We start from the raw sequence: 19832 nt of genomic DNA, 5'->3' as shown, positions 1-19832 counted from the left end.
ATCTATCTTTATCCTCTTATCTGTTGTGATTTCTCAGACTCGGGTCTGCCTGAGCCTGAATCCTGGGCAGCTTCCCTAAAGCAAACATTTCCTGATGTCATTTCTGACTCACTTGAATCACTTAGTCTTTGGGGTCTGCTGTAGATGATGGGACATCGTTGTCCCAGACAGGAGATAGAAGAGGCTTAGATTCTACTATATAGCCAAAGCTGGCTTCAAGTGCATGAGAATTCCTCCAGCTCTGCCTTCTGCATGCTGGAATCACAGGCTCATTTCACTAAACCCAGTTCAAAATCATGGGTGTTAATAGTTTTATCAGACTGACTAGAAGGCTCAGTAGGTAAAGGTGATTGCCCCTAAGCTTAATGGCCTGAGTGTGGTTCACAAGACCCACATAGTAGATGCAAAGTATAGACTCCTGTAAGTTGTCTTGTGACCTCCAAATGTATGTCATGGGATGTCTATACATGCACTCATATGTGTGCCAACGTGCATGCGCACACGCACACACACACACACACAAACACACACACACACACCACACTAAATAAGTAAATAAACAAATGTAATAAAAATAGTTTAAATATAAAATAAAATAATTTTGTAATCTGTGAGTCTATAGATGACATAATTAAGCATTCTTTCTTATAGGTCATTTAGGTTGTTCAAACTTTAATAATGTAAATGATTTTAAAATGAACACTTTTGTGAATAATTGGTTATCTATGTTCCTGATTATTTTCAATGGTTCAGCTTTTATTATTCAAAATTCTCAAAATGTAACTCATAAAGCATCAGGCACATAGCTTTTTGAGGCTCTAGAGAATCTGCTGCCCCAGGTTTGTGTTGGTTCTACAAAGCTGAACCACTTGGGATGGCAGTGGTCTATTTTCAGGCCTTTATAAAAACATCAGCTGCCAGTATTATATATTATGAGTTTTAAAACATGGTAATTACATGTTCTACTTTCACTTACCCATCTTTAATAGTTCATGGTGGTTAAATATTTTCATGCCTCTTAGCTTTTCTGTTCTCTGCTTTATGAATACTCTTTGTATATCCATTTTCTTGAGCTCCTTTTGATTTTTTCACCACAATACAGAAATAACAGGAACCATTAATCTGTCACAATTTGTACAAATATTTTCATCTTTTGTTTATAAAGATATATGAGTTTTAACATTTTTAATGTCAACATATCTTCCTTTGTGGTTGATTTCATGATGGAACTTATTATTACCAAGAGAAAAATATTATTTATCTATGTAGTCTTCATTTTTAATATGAAATCCTTTTTTAAAAGTTAACCACTAAATGTATCTCTAGTTTATTCTGACATGTGATATAAGGAAATATTTTTCCCAATAACTCCCTTTCTTTGCATTCATATAAAATGCATATCCTCTTTAAAAACATACTCTGAAAAATTAAAACTATGAAAAATTAGAGAAAATATATTAAATTGATCTATAACTTTTACCCATATTAAAATTGCATCTAATTTCAAATCTTTCAAAATAGTTTTAGTCTAGTCTTTGAAAATTTCATAAATATATCAATATATTCTTATTATTATAAGCCTCGCTCCCACCTCAATCTTTTCTTTTACTGTCCCACTGTATACCATTAGCACTGCTTGCATGTGCATGGCTGAGGTAGATTTTCTGGGACATGACCAACTTACCAATGGCTACACCCCAAAGGAAAATGTCTCCTCTCACCATACCCCCACCATCCCACAGCCAGCAGCTGCTAAAGGCACGTCAGTTAGGGGTGGGTACTGTGAATCCCTTCCCCTAGTCATGCTAGAATGCCAAGTGGCTTGATTTAGGTCTTGTGCATACAGTCACACTTCTGTGAGGTAATGAGTGTTATAGCTATGCCATGTCAAGATCACAGCACTTCACGGCTCTCCTTTCCATTCTCCAGCTCTTACATTCTTCGCCTATGACCTCCAGGCCTTGCAAGAGTTGCTATAGATGCCCCACTTAGGGTTGAGCACTCAACTGCTGCTTTTATACTCTGTACTTTGACCAGTTATACATTTTTGGATCAACCACTGACTGATACACAAGGAAGTGTCTAGGACCAGGGTTGAGAATTATATTAATCTATGGTCTGAATCCCAATCTTATTCTATCTATTATGACTAGGGATAAGAACTACATTAATCTATGAGTCTGATTCCCAATCTTATTCTATCTATTCACATCAGCATGCACAGAGAACCTTCTTATTGTCCCATTACATGGTGAAAGGAAGTGTGAAGGTGATTGAACTCCCCCTTTATATTGGCATTCATCCCACCCCTGCAGTAGCACCTCGTGGTCTAAGCACCCCTAGGAGATCTCATCTTTTACAAATCAATTTGGAAAGATCAGGAGGACTCAAACCCAGACAAATAAAACAAAAACAAACAAACAACAACAACAACAACAACAAAAGACAACCAAAGAATGCTAAGAGCTGGAGAAAGTCTTCCCAGGGAAGAGCACATTAATTGGCTATCCAATGCCAATGGTCAGCCCTGAAATCATACATGCAAATAACATGATATGGACGGAAAGGTTGTATTTATATATTTAGAAATATATATTTATATATTTATTCATATATATCCACACCATACATACAAATGCATACATATACATATATACACACACATATATGTACATATATAAAATATATATGTACATGTATATATATATATGAAGAAGCTATGAGTTTGGAAGAGCAAAGGGGAAATGTGTATATATGGAAGGGTTTGGTGGGAGAAAAGGGAAGAAACTGGAGGTGACAACAGTCTTTAACAAGAAATGATAGCCATCATGAGTGCTCATTGCATTGCAAAATTGGAAAATATTCTAATTTATCCTTCTAACTTTACTTAACTAGAGCAATACTCCATAAAAAAGTTCTTAACTCACTGGCATCCTGTGAAATAATCTATAAATGTTCTTTTTGTTGTTATTTATTGTTTCCAACACAATAAGTTAGTAGTTTTTACCATTCTCCAGTGGTGACCACAGACTTTAATTTTAGAACCATTATGAAATTGTATACTGAAAATTGTATACATTTCAATTTTAGCAATTGTTATTAATTGCTACTCAGATTTTTCTCATCTCTGGTCAGTAGAACATTCTTCTAGTTGGATCAGAGTTCTTTTGGCATAGCCTTTGAATTCATTTTTAAAGACATATTTTATTTTTAATTATGAGTGTGTCCTGTATATGTGAATGTGAGTTCAGGGATTGTTAAGAGGCCAGAAGGGGGCTCCAGATCCCCTGCAGCTAGAGTTCAGGGCAGTTGTGCAACACCTGATGTGTTTGCGGGGTACTAGCCTCAGCAGTACACGTTCTTAAACACTGAGCCATCTCTTCAGTTCCAACTATGAATTCTTTGATGTCTTCCTTGGCTTTGATTATAACAAACTGTTCTGGGGTGTGTAGAGCAGGCTTCACACTGTGATTATTGATTTCTTCAAGGAATCCTGGTTCCTTTTTATACAAGCCAATGCAAGGAAACCCAGTGGAGCTCTTGAGGACTCATTGTTAGAAGCTTGGTCACTGCTTCTTGCTCTTATTAAGATTCTTTACAGTGGATGTCATTTCATCTCTAAGATGTGTATGTAAAGAGAAAGGTATGTGCATCAATGTGACGTGTATGTATGGAATATACTTCTAATCTCAAAGATAAAGTGTGCCCTGTTCACATTTGGGACTACAGATGTACTTTTTAATTTTTAACATTTGTTTTGAATGTGTGTGTGTGGAGGGGTGGGGTGGTATGTATATGGACATCAGAGAACAACTTGCAGGAGTTAGTGAGTTCTCTTCTTGTTCTTCATGGGTTCCAGGGATTTAGTTCCTGTCCTCAGGCTTGGTGTCCAGTGTCTTCACCTACTTAGCTATTTCAGTAGCCCCCAGGACTACAGAATTTTAACAGGCATTTTGGCCTTACACCTGTATTTCTATTTCCAATGCTAAAATAAATTCAGCCTGAAATAATAACAAAATAATTTCTTTTCTTTCACAATAATCATTTCAGAACAATCTCCAAGCCTTCCCCAGTGACCAGTGAAGTGACTTACTTTGAGGGTCGCTTAAGTGTGTACATGTGTGTTCCTTTGGAGAACATCCCACTGCCACTTGGTGAATGCTACTGAGTCCTCTGTAAATTGTGCCACCAATGCAGATGTGGGTTTCTTTGTTTCATTTACTTTTGCTAGTTTTGGGATGGCTCAGCTTCAATCCTTATGCAAAGGTTTTTTTTCTTTCTAATCTGAAACTCCCCTCTTGCAGCTGTATTTCACTGTTGGAACATTAAATCCAAATAATATGACATATGGAAAATGGAATTCAAATGCATCACATGTGTGGGAATGTGCCAGATCCTAGGAAAGGGCTGCGAGAGCAGGAAGTGGTTCTAGCCAAGGGGTCCTGAAGAGATAGCAAATTAAGGGTGTACTAAACTGAACACTCTTACACACTGTGGGATATCCTGTAGCAATTGTGCTACAGTCATTGCCAACCTGTTTACTGTTGCTCTGAGCTTTCTAATCCCACCCAACCACCAACCCTACCCTGCTGCCAAAATTCTAGTGTTTGAGAATGTCTCTGAACAAAATGCACCCAGAGAGGGCCAAGAGGAAGCATGGAGCTCTGCCATGCTCCAACAACATGCAGGGGCTTGGAGCTCCATGGTACAACCCCACTGTTGTGTGTTTGTAGGAGGGACCCCGAGGCTCATGGGTGGAAACTCCTAAGACATGAAATCTTGGAATTCTATAGCAATGGATCATGAGGGAGCCCACCCCAGAAGAAGATCCTGTGGTTGCTCTCTCTCTAAGCATTCCCTCAGGAACTAAGAGTTACAAGGGGAAAGAAAAGAATACTTTCTTCCCATTTCTACTAGCAGCCCCTGAATAAAACCCACTCTTGACTTCTAGCTCAAGTATAAACACATGCTGCCCAAGTCTGGGTGAGGGCCTCACTCCTACTTTTGGAAAGTTTTGCTGGACCACCCTAGAACAAGGAAGAAACCACATAAAGAGGCCTCACACAGAATCAGTGCCCATGTGGACCAGAGGGAACAGTGGCAGGCAATTCTCAAGAGCTTCCTGTAGGTCAGACCAAAGATCCATAGCTAAAACCATACCCAACCAAAGGATTGTGGTGAGCTACAGAAGAACAGAGCAGAAAGAAGAGAACAGAATAGATAGCGTATGGAAGGATAGACCGAATGGAATAGACAGAACAGGACAGCATAGACCTAATAGAGTAAGCAGACTAGAAGAATAGAGTAAAATATAATAAATAGGAAAGAACAGGATAGACCAAATAGAATAGAAAAATAGAATATAATGTGCTATAAAAATAGAGTAGTATAGTATATAATGAGATATGGTAGAATGAAGTGGACAGAATAGAAGTAAATGTAATAGGCATACAGAATATAATATATGGTTAGAATAGTATACAATAGAATATAATAGAACAGAATAAGTGGACCAGAATAGGAGAATAGGACAGGACAGAATAGAACAGACAGGGTGGAACAGAATAACAGAATAGATTAAAATAGAAGAATAGAATAAATACAATAGGATGGAATGGAACAAAACTGAATGGAATGGAATGGAACGGAACAGAATATAGACTAGAATAGAATAAAGAATTAATCTCTAGCCCAGTTTTACATCTGAGGAAGTTCTATCACTAAGTGACTATGAGCTCATGACTACTCTGTTGTTTAGGATAACTGAGTAATAGTCTTTGGTAAGAGAAAGAGCTAGATAACTACTATTTTGCTTCTATTATTAAGAAAACTTTAATTTTAACTCTGGTGTGGTACCAATGCAGGATAACAATCTTCATGAAGAAATCTTTCTTAAATAACATTAGTAGACATCTGCATAGATACTTCCTTTTACAACACAGTTCTGTATATATCAGACACTGGAAGGGTGGAATGGGCTACTCTCTTGCTGAATTTTTATCTAAGAAGATGGTTCTATCCAAGACTGTAGAGTGACTTCTAAAGAGCCATGTGCCTGAGTCAAATGCTTTGACTATGCTATGATTACTGGGAAAGCAAAGATTAAAGTTCATCAGAGTGGCACTGGGGGCAGATTTGAGACACAGGCTACCTACCTAGGTTTAGCTTGTCAGCTCATTCTTTGGGGATGCTTTGCCTAGCTCTCATACATGGCTTATTCTTATTTACTATTTGCTTTTCATTTGTGTGTTGGGGGAAGGGGGGTAGGAGTGCCCTGTGAGGACCTACATATTCAGGCAGAAGCCAACTTCACATGTTTTCCTCAGTCACTCTTTACCTTTATTTATAAGACAAGTCTCACTTATTCCTGGACCTTGCAGATTCAAGTTGTCTGCCTGGCTAGTGAGTACCAGGAGTGATCTGCCTGTCTCCACATTCCCAGTACTGGGATTATAATTGAATGCCATTATTATTAGCTTTTCACAGGAGTTCTGGGGATCAAAATCATTCCTCACGCTTGGGCAGCAGGCACTTTATAGACTTGAGTCATCTTCCCATCCCTGACTGGACTCTTTCTTAGGTAGTTAAGGTTCCATCTTGAAAACCTGATTCCATCATTCATTCTGAGAAGTTCCTTCTCCCTAAGTGATACTCTGTGATGCTGTGTGGCAGGTGGGTTCTCAGTGATTGCTACAGCAAACTGGCTTACAGTGTTTCCAGTGGGTATTTCTGAAAGGTAGGTAAACCAAGAAGAAGTAGTTCTCCATATTCATTTATCCACTTTCTCTTTATTTACTTTCTTCTTCTTCTTCTTCTTCTTCTTCTTCTTCTTCTTCTTCTTCTTCTTCTTCTTCTTCTTCTTCTTCTTCTTCTTCTTCTTCTTCTTCAATATTTTCTTTATTTACATTTCAAATTTTATCTCCTTTCCTATCCCCTATCCAATCCTCCCTCCCCCTGCTCACTAACCCACCTACTCCCGTTTCCCTGCCCTGGCATTCCCCTACACTGGGGCATCAAGCCTTCACTAGACCAAGGGCCTCTCCTCTCATTGATATTCCACAAGGCCATCCTCTGCTACATGTGCAGCTGGAGCCTTTAGTCCCTCCATGTGTACTCTTTGGTTGGTCATTTAGTCCCTGGGAGCTCTGGGGTTACTGGTTAGTTTATATTGTTGTTCCTCCTATGGGGCTGCAAACTCTTTCAGCTCCTTGGGTAATTTCTCTAGATCCTCCATTGGGGACCCTGTGCTCAGTCCAATGGATGGCTGTGAGCATCCACTTCTGTATTTGTCAGGCACTGGCAGAGCCTCTCATGAGACAGCTATATCAGGCTCCTTTCAGCAAGCACTTGTTGGCATCCAAAATAGGATCTGGGTTTGGTAACTGTATATGGGATGGATCCCCAGGTGGGACAGTCACTGGATGACCTTTCCTTTAGTTTCTGCTACAAATGTTGTCTCTGTATCTCCTCCCACGGGTATTTTGATCTCCCTTCTAAGAAGGACCGAAGTATCCACACTGTGGTCTTCCTTCCTCTTGAGCTTCATGTGGTCTGTGAATTGTATCTTGGATATTCCGAACTTCTGGGCTAATATCCACTTATCAGTGAGTGCATATCATGTGTGTTCTTTTGTGATTTGGTTACCTCATTCAGGATAATATTTTCTAGTTCCATCCATTTGCCTAAGAACTTCATGAATTCATCATTTTTAATAGCTGAATAGTACTCCATTGTATAAATGTACCACATTTTCTGTATCCATTCCTCTGTTGAAGGACATCTGGGTTCTTTCCAGCTTCTGGCTATTCTATAAGGCTGTTATGAACATAGTGGAACCAAAAAATTCCACCAGAGAACTCCTAAATCTGATAAACAACTTCAGCAAAGTGGCTGGATATAAAATTAACTCAAACAAATCATTGGCCTTCCTCTACTCAAAGGATTAAACAGGCTGAGAAAGAAATTAGGGAAACAACACCTTTCACAATCGTCACAAATAATAAAAAATATCTTGGTGTGAGTCTAACTAAGCAAATGAAAGAACTGTATGACAAGAACTTCAAGCCTCTGAGGAAAGAAATTGAGGAAAATCTCAGAAGATGAAACGATCTCTCATGCTCATGGATTGGCAGGGTTAATATAGTAAAAATGGCCATCTTGCTGAAAGCAATCTACTTCCTCTTCCTGCGCACACTGATGGATGTATTGTGGTAAGTACCTAAATAAAAGTCTTATCCATTATCTATTGAAGTGTTGTTTCCAAAAACAGTAAATCAACAAAGAGCAGTAAGGAAAAATGGACACCCTCACACAAAGGTTAATTTGATTTTTTTTTTTTTTTAACATAAGAGCGTGTAAGGACCAGCAAGATGGCACAACAGCTGCAGGTGCTTGCCAGGAAACCTGACGCTTGAATCCAATCCCCAAGTCTCACACGGTGGAAGGAGAGAAGCAACTTCTGCAGGTTTCCTCTGAGTCTACCCGTGCACCACGTCATGTGTGCATCCCCCCACACACAGAATAAGACAAAGAAAGTGGAAGGAAAATAAAAACTTAAGTCTAGAAAACCGAAACCGTTGCTTACGATCATGGAGTCTCACACTGCTCATGATGGATCAGTTCAAAAAGCACTTGCTTCATGTGGAAGACCAAAAGACTGCTGGGATGAGTCACCAGCCTATAGCATGCTCTAGCCAGACAGTGCTTTCAGTATTTGAAGCTGCAGTTCAAATGTGCCTGGTATGTGGTGTGTGTGTGTGGGGGGGTGTTATGTATGTGCGAGGATACACATGCATATCTGTGCATGCACATGGAAGCCATAGGACAACCTTCTGTGTCATCCTTAGGAAATTTCCTTTGAGATAGAGTTTCTTCTTGGCCCAAAGTTCTCCTAGTAGTGTAGGCTGGCTGGCTAGCACACAGCTAAGATTCTAAGTACATACAACAAAGCCTGTCATTTTAAAACAGGTTCTGGAGCACAGACTTAAGTCCTCAGAATCACATGACATATATAGTTTACTGACCGAGCTGTTTTCAGTCCTCCCCCCACCTCCCCCAGTTTGCATTTAACCCAGATGCTGTAAGCAACTGTTTTTCTTTCTCCCTTGGAATTAATGAGTTGTGTTCTGTGATCTGAAAATGAACATATAAATTGTACCCTCTTCCCTTTGTCTCTTACACAATAACATTTCATTTTCCTACCTAGGCTGAGATGTTTCTTAAAGGCCTTTTGCCATTTTTATGGTTTCAGTTTTCCATCCTATCTTCCCTGTGAATGTCAAGGTTAACACTGAGCCATGGAAGTCTGACAGTACAGGAAGATGATTGTATCCTAGGCACGACACAGGACTAAATTGTACACCGTCCCCGGAGAGAAATCTGTTTCATCTCTCACCAAATTAACAGCAGAGGAACTAAAATACTTCTTTTTTTCATGCATTTTTAATTAGGTATTTTCTTCATTTACATTTCCAATGCTATCCCAAAAGTCCCCCCATTCCCCCCCCCCAACTCCCCTCCTACCCCCACTCCCACTTCTTGGCCCTGGCGTTCCCCTGTACTGAGGCATATAAAGTTTGCAAGACCATGGAGCCTCTCTTCCCAAAGATGGCCAACTAGGCCATCTTCTGATACATATGCAGCTAGAGACATGAGCACTGAGGGTACTGGTTAGTTCATATTGTTGTTCCACCTATAGGGTTGCAGATCCCTTTAGCTCCTTGGGTACTTTCTTTAGCTCCTCCATTGGGGGCCCTGTGATCCATCCAATAGCTGACTGTGAGCATCCACTTCTGTGTTTGCTAGGCCCCGGCATAGTCTCACCAGAGNCAGCTATATCTGGGTCCTTTCAGCAAAATCTTGCTAGTGTATGCAATGGTGTCAGCGTTTGGAGGCTGATTATGGGATGGATCCCCAGGTATGGCAGTCTCTAGATGGTCCATCCTTTCATCTAAAATACATCTTATATTTGAACTTTTGGGGTGAATTCTACAGAGTTTGGCTAGATACTTCAATAAAAATATATTAAAAATTTTAAGCAAACTAACCTCAATCACTTTGCCTAATCTATAAATGAAAAGATTAGTACATTGTAAACAAGGATGATTTGGCAGCGGTCTAATGGGAGAGGGAACCTTTTGATTTCTTGTTTGGAAAGAACTGGGATCTATAGCACCTAGCAGGTCCTGCAGGAGGGGGCTTTACTTGCCACACCTCCATTCACCACCTTTTCACATTTGGTAAAATAACTTTGAAAACATTTTAAAGGTATTGTTCTATATTATATGTATGGATATTTTGCCTGCATGTATGTCTGTGTACCACATGAATGCTTTGTATTCAAGAAGGCCAGAAGGGGGTGTCTGATACCCTGGAACTAGAGTTACAGATGGTTGTGAGCACCCATATATATAGATACATACATACACACACATACACACACACACACACACACACACACACACACACACATAAGTACATATTTTTTCATAGTAGGCCAGCACACACTCAAACACAAGCCATAAACCAGCATGCACCCCTACCTCTATACATAAATACAGACTAATGCAAGCACAAGTGTTAGAGTTTATACTGGGAAGGGTCTTGGTGGATTGGTTGGGGCCAAGGAATGCTGCAAAGGTCACACCACAAGACAGATTTATTTCTTTGGGGTTGGGGGACTTTGGGAGCAGGGGCTTGGTGGGGATTGGGGAGGCCTCCTTGGAGCTGGAACAGAGAGACAGGCAGAGAGACCAGGAGACAGAAGGAGAGCTGGCTGTGATGGCAGGACCTTTTGAAGGGTACAAGTGTAGACTTTGGTGGCTAGTGATGATGAAGCTGCTGGTGCTGAGGTGGGCTGAAAGAATACCTGGCTTCTAACAACAGGTAAATATAAAGAAATACACACAAACACACATACACACCATTTATAGTCATATAAACATATATCCAAGCACACAAAGCAAATACTACCCCATACACACATAAACAGGCACACAAAGACAAAAATACACAACTACAAATATAGGCACACATAAGGCAGAAACACACAATTAAACAAGTAGGAACTGCAGCAACACACACACAAACACACACAAGCACACATAAGCACAATGTTTACAAGCACAAACACACAGGGAGCTTTTCAGAGGGGGTTGTTCCTTTGGTCTTTGACTGACAGCCAAGGGAAAAAGCAAGTACACAGAACCCTTCAGAATAGGAGGGTCCCACAAATCAGATCTAAGGATGACTTCTTTCTCTGTGGACAGTAAGCTGGGTGACTCTAGAGCGCTGTGATTATTGACCCCTGGATGGAAGAAGGAGAGGCAGAAATGCCCTTTGCAGCTAGAGTCCTTGCAGGGGTCTCTGAGATGCAGCACCCCACTTCTGGCCAATGATCTAAGGGAGGTTATCACCCTTCCCAGAGAGCAGAACGACCCTTGCATCTTGGTCAGGAGCTAAATGCCCCTTTTAGGCATTCAGACCCAGCTAGCATTTCACATTTAAATTCAAGGTCATTTCTCTGGGCAGGAGGTCACTCTTCTCTTTCTGAGAACAGAAAAGAATACTTACAAAAGGCTTGAAAACAAAGCCCTCAGCCATCCCTTCCTATTGAGGCACCTCCTCCAGAGCTGCATAGGCCTGTCTGGCCAGTCAAGTTGCATTTTTGTGGAAATCCTTGTCAATGGGGGAAAAAAATCACTCACATGAAAGGCAACCCCCCCACACACCCAAATAACACTTTTCTTATTTGATAAATAATACAAGCTTGCAGGCAATGTAGATAAATAACAAGGAAGATTAAAAATCATCCACAGTTCCACCATTCAAAATTAAATACTGAAAATATTGTTACATTTGAAAATGTATTTTTAAGGCATGTGGTTAATTTTAACCAGTAGAATAGTGCTGGAGAGACAGTCGGGGAACTTTCATTTTTTTTACAACAGGAAAAGACTATTTTGTCTTCCTTTGGATGTTGGGGTCAAGAAATTTTAACTTTTTTCTCTATTTCCACCTTTACCATAGAGAAGAGAGCCTACTTCTTGTGTGTGTGTGTGTGTGTGTATGTATTCATGTCTGTGTATCTCTGTCTATGTGTTAGGTATATATACACATGTATGTGTTCAGGAATATGTCAAAGTGAGATAGTGAGATAGTGAAATATTGGGTATATCCTGCTTTACCAATTCATACCTCAAGTACCTTGAGACAGGTTATCTTACTGAAACCAAATCTAGCTTTTGAGCCACCACACCACAGCAGTCCTTAGGTCTCTGCATCTTACAGTATTAGGGTTGTAAGAAACTCAGCCACCCTTTTTTAAAATTTTTATTTATTTAATCCTGAACACTGGGATCTGAACTCAGGTCTTCATGGATATCAAGCACTCTTACCCATGAAGCCATGTTCCCAGCACCAACTTTTTCTTAGGTCCCTGATTGTCCTAATGATCAAAGAGAAGCCAGGACAGAAGCTGTGGGAACTCTGAGAACAAAGGTTGGAAGCTTGGTGAGAGCTAAGGGGTCATCTTCCCTCCCTCCTCCCCTGAGTAGATCCCTAAGAAACTGCCCCTGCATGAGGCTTGCTGGGTTCACTTGTGTCCCAGCCCTCCTGTTTCTCATCAGCCCCAGGGCTTACAGGGTACTTTAAATATTGGCTATTATGGAAAAAAAGCTGCCCTTGTATCCATTTGGCTGTGGCTTCTACCAGAAATCACCCTGTTGTGTTTCCTGTTACTCTAGGAGAAAAGGGGTGATTTGAGCAAGAATCTATACTCAGTGTTGACTCTGTATCAAAAATTGACTCATATTGACAGTAATAGAGACTAGGGGAGACCAGGAAAAGATGCCTGCCTCTGGCTCAGAGGAAGGAAGGCAGTCTTTAAAAGCTAAAAAGTCCCACATTTCTCCAGAACAAAGCTGACCCAAGAATTTAAATAGAAATTCCTCTGAGTGTCATGTGGGTGGTACCTTCTCCCCCCTGATTGCCTCTTCTATTACTGCTGTTCCCCTGACTCACTCATCACCCACCCCTTCAAACAAACATGTGGGCTTTGTCACGTCAGAGACATATCCCTAAACCTTTTGATGGATGTTTATCATGTCTCCAACGCCATGAATCCTGTGTGTGTGTGTGTGTGTGTGTGTGTGTGTGTGTGTCTGGATATTATGTGAATTCTGGGGATCCCAACCCATGCCCTCATGCTTGAGCAGCAAACACTTTACTGACTGTATTGCCTCTCCATTCTTCAGCAAAGTCTTGGGTATAAATCTCAGGGATGGTAGACCAGCTTGACAGAGATGGCAGGCCACTCAGAGGAGGTCATATTATATAAATAAAGCTTGAAGCTCCTTATCGTTGTGATCAACTGAGGAAGATCTATCTCCATGTCCTGTGTAGCTCCTAGATAATCATGAGTAGAGGGGAGGAGACAGTGCAGAGGAGAGCATGGATTTTTTTTTTTTTTTTTTTTAGCTGGTAGGAATTAAGACCCAGGGCTTCCATATAAGCCAACAGTAACTATTCATTCCTAGAAGAAAAAAAGGGGAGGCAAGAAGCAACCCTTCTCTATGGAGCCATGAAGCTCATGCAACAACTTAAAAGCAAAACCCTAAGAACTTCAAGATGGATATAGCCCTGTTAGTTCACTCAACAAACAGCATTTTCAGTAGTAACAAAACCAGATAGGTTGTGAGTCCCTAGTTCAGACATCCAAAATCCCAAATTCCCAAGCATTGAAAAAATCCTGAGCACGGGCCTGATATTACACATATAAAATTCCACCCCTGACCTCAAGTTTCAGTCAAAATGTATGTGGCCTTATGGGTATGAATATGCAGTATATACAAGACAGAAACGAATGTAGTGCTTAGACTTGGTTTCCTCCACAAAAGTTTATCTCCTTGTATTTAAACAAGTGTTCTTTAAAAATCCAAAACCTACAGGAGAGCTGGCCTTGCCCTTCTCTGGCAGCAGCACTTGGGATCGTAGGCCACATTTTGCCTAGGCAGCACAGCAGAGCTAGTCCTAGTGGGTAAGCAAGACCTGAGGACCTGAGAGCAGAAGAGCTGGTCCTACCTCTCTTTGGGACAGTGATGGAGAGCTGGCCCCTGTGGTGTAAGTGTGGGAGAGATAGTGGATTGACCAGCTCAGCCACTACCCAGGCCTAATCGATTCCGGGCTTTGAGTTGGCTCACCCCAACATCTACCTCATCTGAGAATTGTTGGAGCACTTGAAGTAGCTAGTCCTATAGACCCAGAGCTGTAGGATCTTTGTGATCCAGGGCAACCATAGAATATCCAAGAGAAGTCCAGGTGAAGACCCAATATTAATGGTGTAGCAGAAGCCAGAGACCTAGATCCAAACCAATGACTCATTGCAATGAACATTTGCAAGTTAAGATGTCTGGACAAGAGGGTATAATGCAGCTTCCATGGTGAGATTTGTTTTGTTTTGTTTTCTGTCTCTTATCTTTTTTGTTGTTTTTGCTTTTTGTTTTCTTTTGCAGGGAGGTGAAAGGGTAGAGGGCAGATCTGAGGGCATGAGGAGATAAGTAGGATTTAGGGTAGATTATATGGAATTCATAAAGAATCAATAAAGAGTTGAAGACAAAAAATTCCAAAACCTGGGGGGTGGGAAGACAAGTCTATTTGGTCAAATTGAAGGGCCAGGGTTTATATCCCCTAGAACTCATGAAAAAGGAGGTGGAGTGGTGTACACTTGGAATCCCAGTACCAGAGAAGGCAGGCAGGTAGACCCTAACTTACTGGCCAGCTAAGCCTATTTGTTTATGTTCCAAGTCAATGAAAGACTGTCCCCAACTAAAGGGAGAGCACCCCTGAGGAGCAACACAAGTTGTCCTCTTTCATAAGTATGTATACACACTCATACACTATTCACCCCCCCTTACACACAGACACACAGACACACACACACACACAGACACACACACACACACACACACATTACTTCTGGTCCTAACATTTCAGATTAGGGATATTTATTAAGCCGAGTTTCTTTTTGAAAAGCATTCCCAGTCTAGTGGTTAAGATATGAAGATAGGTTAAAAACCAACCAACCAACCAACCAACCAAACAAACAAACAAACAAATTAGAAGCAGGCTAGATTTAGTACTGTTAGAAATACATTGTAGGAAAAAGAATTATTCAACTCTGATTTCTAGCACCTATGAGTTTGTAATTGAGAGAATGAATAAATGCTACCAAAAAAAAAGTCTCTTAAAGCAGATGTTACCTTTGACCTGTCTGGCTGTGGGAGGAGCAGGATTTTGTTGGAAACTGGCTAGTTCATGCAAAGACCCACAGAGTTTTGTGTATTAAGAACATTTTTTAAAGTGCCAATAAATGCAGTGGGGTTGTTCAGAGAATACAAAGACCCACGGGAATGCATATATCACCAAGAAGCTTGAAACGAGGGCAGCCTGGTCTTTAGTCCCTAGATAACAGACAAACAACAGTCTGAGGGCATAACAGCACGATCTGACTGGTGTGTGCAGAAGATAATGCTGAAAGCCATTTGGGGAAAATTGAAAAGATGAGATTGGGAGCATACAGTTGCTTCACTTATCTTTGTAATGGATGGCTTAGTCATGCCTCCATTTCACATATTAGTGGTACAAGCCAGAGAAGGGAGGTTCTCCCATCGAGCCACACTGAGTCCCACATAGCCACCCCTAAAGAAATTGTCTTTTTATTTCCTTTCATTCCATACCAGTGACATCACCTGGTCTTGAGAAAGGGACCATTCCTTTCTGCTATCTACACATTAGTTATGGTTGTATGTCTGTCTGTAGATATTTACTCTTGACTCTCAGATTTTTAGACCAAGGAATATTGGGCTCTTACAAGATAAAGTTTTTGTCAAAGAAACAACATACTACGGTAATGTCATTTTTAATTAATAGATGTTTTACCACAAATGGGCAGACTCATTCTGAATACTAGCATGTGTGTGTGTGTGTGTGTGTGTGTGTGTGTGTATGTGTGTGTGTGTGTGTGTGTGTGTGTGTGTGTGTGTGTGTACACATGCATGACCATGTGTGAAGTTGCCTAAGGAGGCCAGAGTTCAATCTCAAGCAGCATCCCCCTTTTTATTGAGGCAGGGTCTCTTATTTGCTGGGCTGAGTGGATAGCATTACCTCAGGGATCGTCCCACTTCCTCCCATTGTGGGATTGCAAGCATGCACCATTACAGCCAGCTAATTTTATGTGGCTGCTGGGAAACCAAACTCAGGTTCTATGGACTGAGCCATCTTTCCTGCCATGGATATTTTACTTATGTGGATAAAATGCTTTCCTGTAAGTAGTCAAATCCATTCTGAATGCTCATGTCTTTAGGGCATATTCCCTATCCATAGTTTCAGGGGTTTGAACATATCTGCAGCTGGCATTTCCTTTTAAATAACATGTCTTTTAATGAGGAGTGTACTATATGGTTTAACAGTAAGTATCTAGGTTAGTACATTGGTCCTATATACTTCTACACACACTCCTACCCACATGGTAGCTGAAAAAATATTTGAAATTGTTAAAGCATTCCTAGAAAGTAAATCTATTTGAGCATTAGAAAAGGCTGGGGAGATGGCTCAGTGGGTAAAATGATTTGGACCCCCTATTATCCAGTTTAAATCAAGGTGTAGAGGCACATATCTTATCATTTCAGTGCCACAGAGGTAGAGACAGGCAGATCTTAGGGGAATTACTAGACACCAGAGTAGCCAATCAACAAACCCTGGGTTGAATAAAAAACCCTGTTTCAAAAAATAAGCAACGTTTTAAGTGAGTGCTTCCCAAAAGATTAAATGGCTTTATCTTGGAATTAAACTATTAGACCCACACCAAAGGTTCATTTGTTGGAGCTACAGATTAAAAAATAAAAGTTTCCCAAATTGTTGAGACTTGATATAGGAATAGGAATTTTCTAGCAAATGTGAGTTAATTTGACATTCTTTGATTTATGCATGTTGAGTTAGTTGTCCTGTTAAGAGTTGAAACCCAAACTATGATGCAGTCATTGAAATGAGTTTGAGATTCAGAATAAGAACAACTTGGGGATGCCTTATGGCTAATATGTTAGTTATTTTCTTCTGTTGCTATAATAAGACATCATGCCTAATGGGACTTATATAAGGGATTATTAGGACTTATAGTTTCAGAGGGAAAACAGCCCATCGTGGCAGGAAAGCATGGCAGCAGTTGACAGGCGTGACAGCAGGGGCAAAACATTGAGAAATCACATTTTCAAATAGAAACTAGAAGGGGAAACACTCAAACAGGAACTATAAACACTCAAAGCCCGCCCCCTAGTGCTGCACTTCCTCCAATAAGGTTCCACCTCTTAAAGGTTCTGCAGCTTACACACACACACACACACACACACACACACACACACACACACACAAATGGGAGGCAATTGTTCAAATACCCAAGTCTATGGGGAGCATTTCTCATTCAAATCAGTACAGCTATTTCGGTACAAAATGTCTGCGGGGGCAGTGGGACTTGAATCATTCTTTCCTGAGTTACTTGGTATATGCAACTCAGCAAGTGCTTGGAAATTTCTGCATCTCATTTACTAAGATGAAGGTTTTGCTTTCCATCATTCTAGCATTTGTATTCTTTATTAAATTAAATCATGGTAGCATAAAACACCCGGGGCAGCTTCTGAATGATTTTCATAATTTGTAGTATCTATTCATAGAAAAGTTTCTTCAAAGAGTCAGTTTCCCTCATTCTCGGTCTCTCAAGCTACTTTCTGGGCTCTCTATGTGTAGCGTTCCCTCAGAGAATGTAGATCTAGTTTAACTCTAGAGAGATGGGAGACCAGGAAGGAGAGGAAAGAGGGAGAGGGAGTGGGGAAGGAGGGGGAGAGGGAGAGGCATACATACAAACATACAAACATACATACATACATACATACATACATACATACATACACAGGTTAAGTCCATCTAAGTAGAGACACAACACTGAGTTCCCATAGAAACTACCATGGGGTCAGCCATGCAAGAAAAGAGTCAGGCTCACCTCGGTACTTAGAGCCCAAAGCAAATCTTTTAATGACCCTGAATACCAGATTAGGAGACAGGCTACCTAGAAATAGACTTGGCTTTCATTCACTGGTAAGAAATGCATGCCAAATTATGGGCTATGGAGGCAATGGGAGTTTTCTATGTAGTAGTCATATGAATAAACTGTAGAAACTAATAAGAAGATGATAGATTTCAGTGTGTTTGAAGCTCTGGTTTGGAGATGTATAAAAAGAAGGAAAAAACAGAATTCCTTGGGAACTTTAATCATGTGTGTGTGTGTTTTGTATTTGTGTGCATGCATATGTGTGTGTGTGTGTCTACGTGTAGAGCCCCAAGGTCAGATTTAGATGTTTTTCTCAGTTGTTTTCCATATTTCTTTATTTATTCATTATTTTGAGACAGACCTCTCATTGAGCTTTACCATTTAAGCTAGGCTGACTTCAGTACCAACGTTCTACTTGGTTCTACTTCAGGCTTACAGATGTGTGTACTACAACACCCAGTTTTTATAGATGGTTTCTGGGGATCTGAATGCAAGTTCTCATGGGTTCACATTAAGCACTTTACCATCTGAACCATCTCCCCAGCCACCATAAGTGTATTGAATACTTATGAAACACACACACACATCTCTATCACATGGGAAGGAATCACACTTTCTTCCAAAAATTCTGCTCTAGAGAAATCCAGAATCTGTATTAGGGTCTGGTTCAAGTTAGGCTTACTCAGAATTAGCAAGGCCAGGGTGAGGCCAAGGTTAACTCATTCACGGCATGTGGCCCGCAGCTGCCCCTGCATTAATATGCCCATGGAATTATGCAAGATGCAAAGAGAGAGTTGCTTTCATGAATGTATTCTTTGGTGTCATTTTCACATATCCTTGTTCTCTGATGCATGGAGCCCTAGAGAAAGCCCCATGCTGCCTCTTTCCCCGGCTTTAGCCAGGTCGCTGTAAACATGTGCTAAAGGAGCCAGGAATGAAATTATAAATATGCCCAAAGAGTAGGAACGTGCTTATAACACTTGATTCTTCAAGGGAGGGATTATCTTAGGGAATAAGACTCACACATTAAGACAAAACAAATCAACAAAAGCTGCCACTGGGCTGGGCAAAACCTCAAATACACTTTTTTTTTCTTCACATAACAATCTTTCACAAATCAATGAGCAATGTAATTTCTTGTGCCGGTGTCTAAGCAGGACCCTATGACTTGTTCAGAGACTCTGGGTTTGGCTATGAAATCCATCAGCATTTTCCCATGTACTCTGTCCCACTCCCCCACCCCCATGTTTCAGCCCCATCAAGAGTTTGTTCTGAGATTCTGCCTTGAAGTCAGGTCTTCAGTACCAGCTGTCAAAGTCTCTTCAGGGATTTGAACTGGAGTTCACTGTCCTACCCGGACCACACAGACATCTCCTCCTCCTGTTGCCGCAGGCAAGGATCAAAGATTTTTCACACTTAATTGCATCAGACAGAGGATAAAGTCAAATTCTCAGGGGCCAAGCAACCAACTTCAAGGGAGCAAGGGGGCTGTTCTGTGAAGCAGAGGGCAAAGACTGAGTGCACTGGGCTTTGGGACTGAGGGGCCAGGCTGTTTGGTGAGAACACAGAGTCTGTCTGCTAAGGAGCTTAAGCACTGGATAGGGATTAATCCTGCCAACAGCCCAGGGAGGTAGATAAATCTGTATTAATTAAAACTGTGAAATGTTCCCTACCTGCCTTGTGTTCAGTCTTGAGAAGAAAATACTTCCAGAAAGATGCTGCAAGAGGGAAGGAT

The sequence above is a fragment of the Mus caroli genome, chromosome 1 (assembly GCF_900094665.2).
Source record: "Mus caroli chromosome 1, CAROLI_EIJ_v1.1, whole genome shotgun sequence".
NCBI lineage: Eukaryota > Metazoa > Chordata > Mammalia > Rodentia > Muridae > Mus > Mus caroli.
This window is presented reverse-complemented; position numbering follows the sequence as displayed.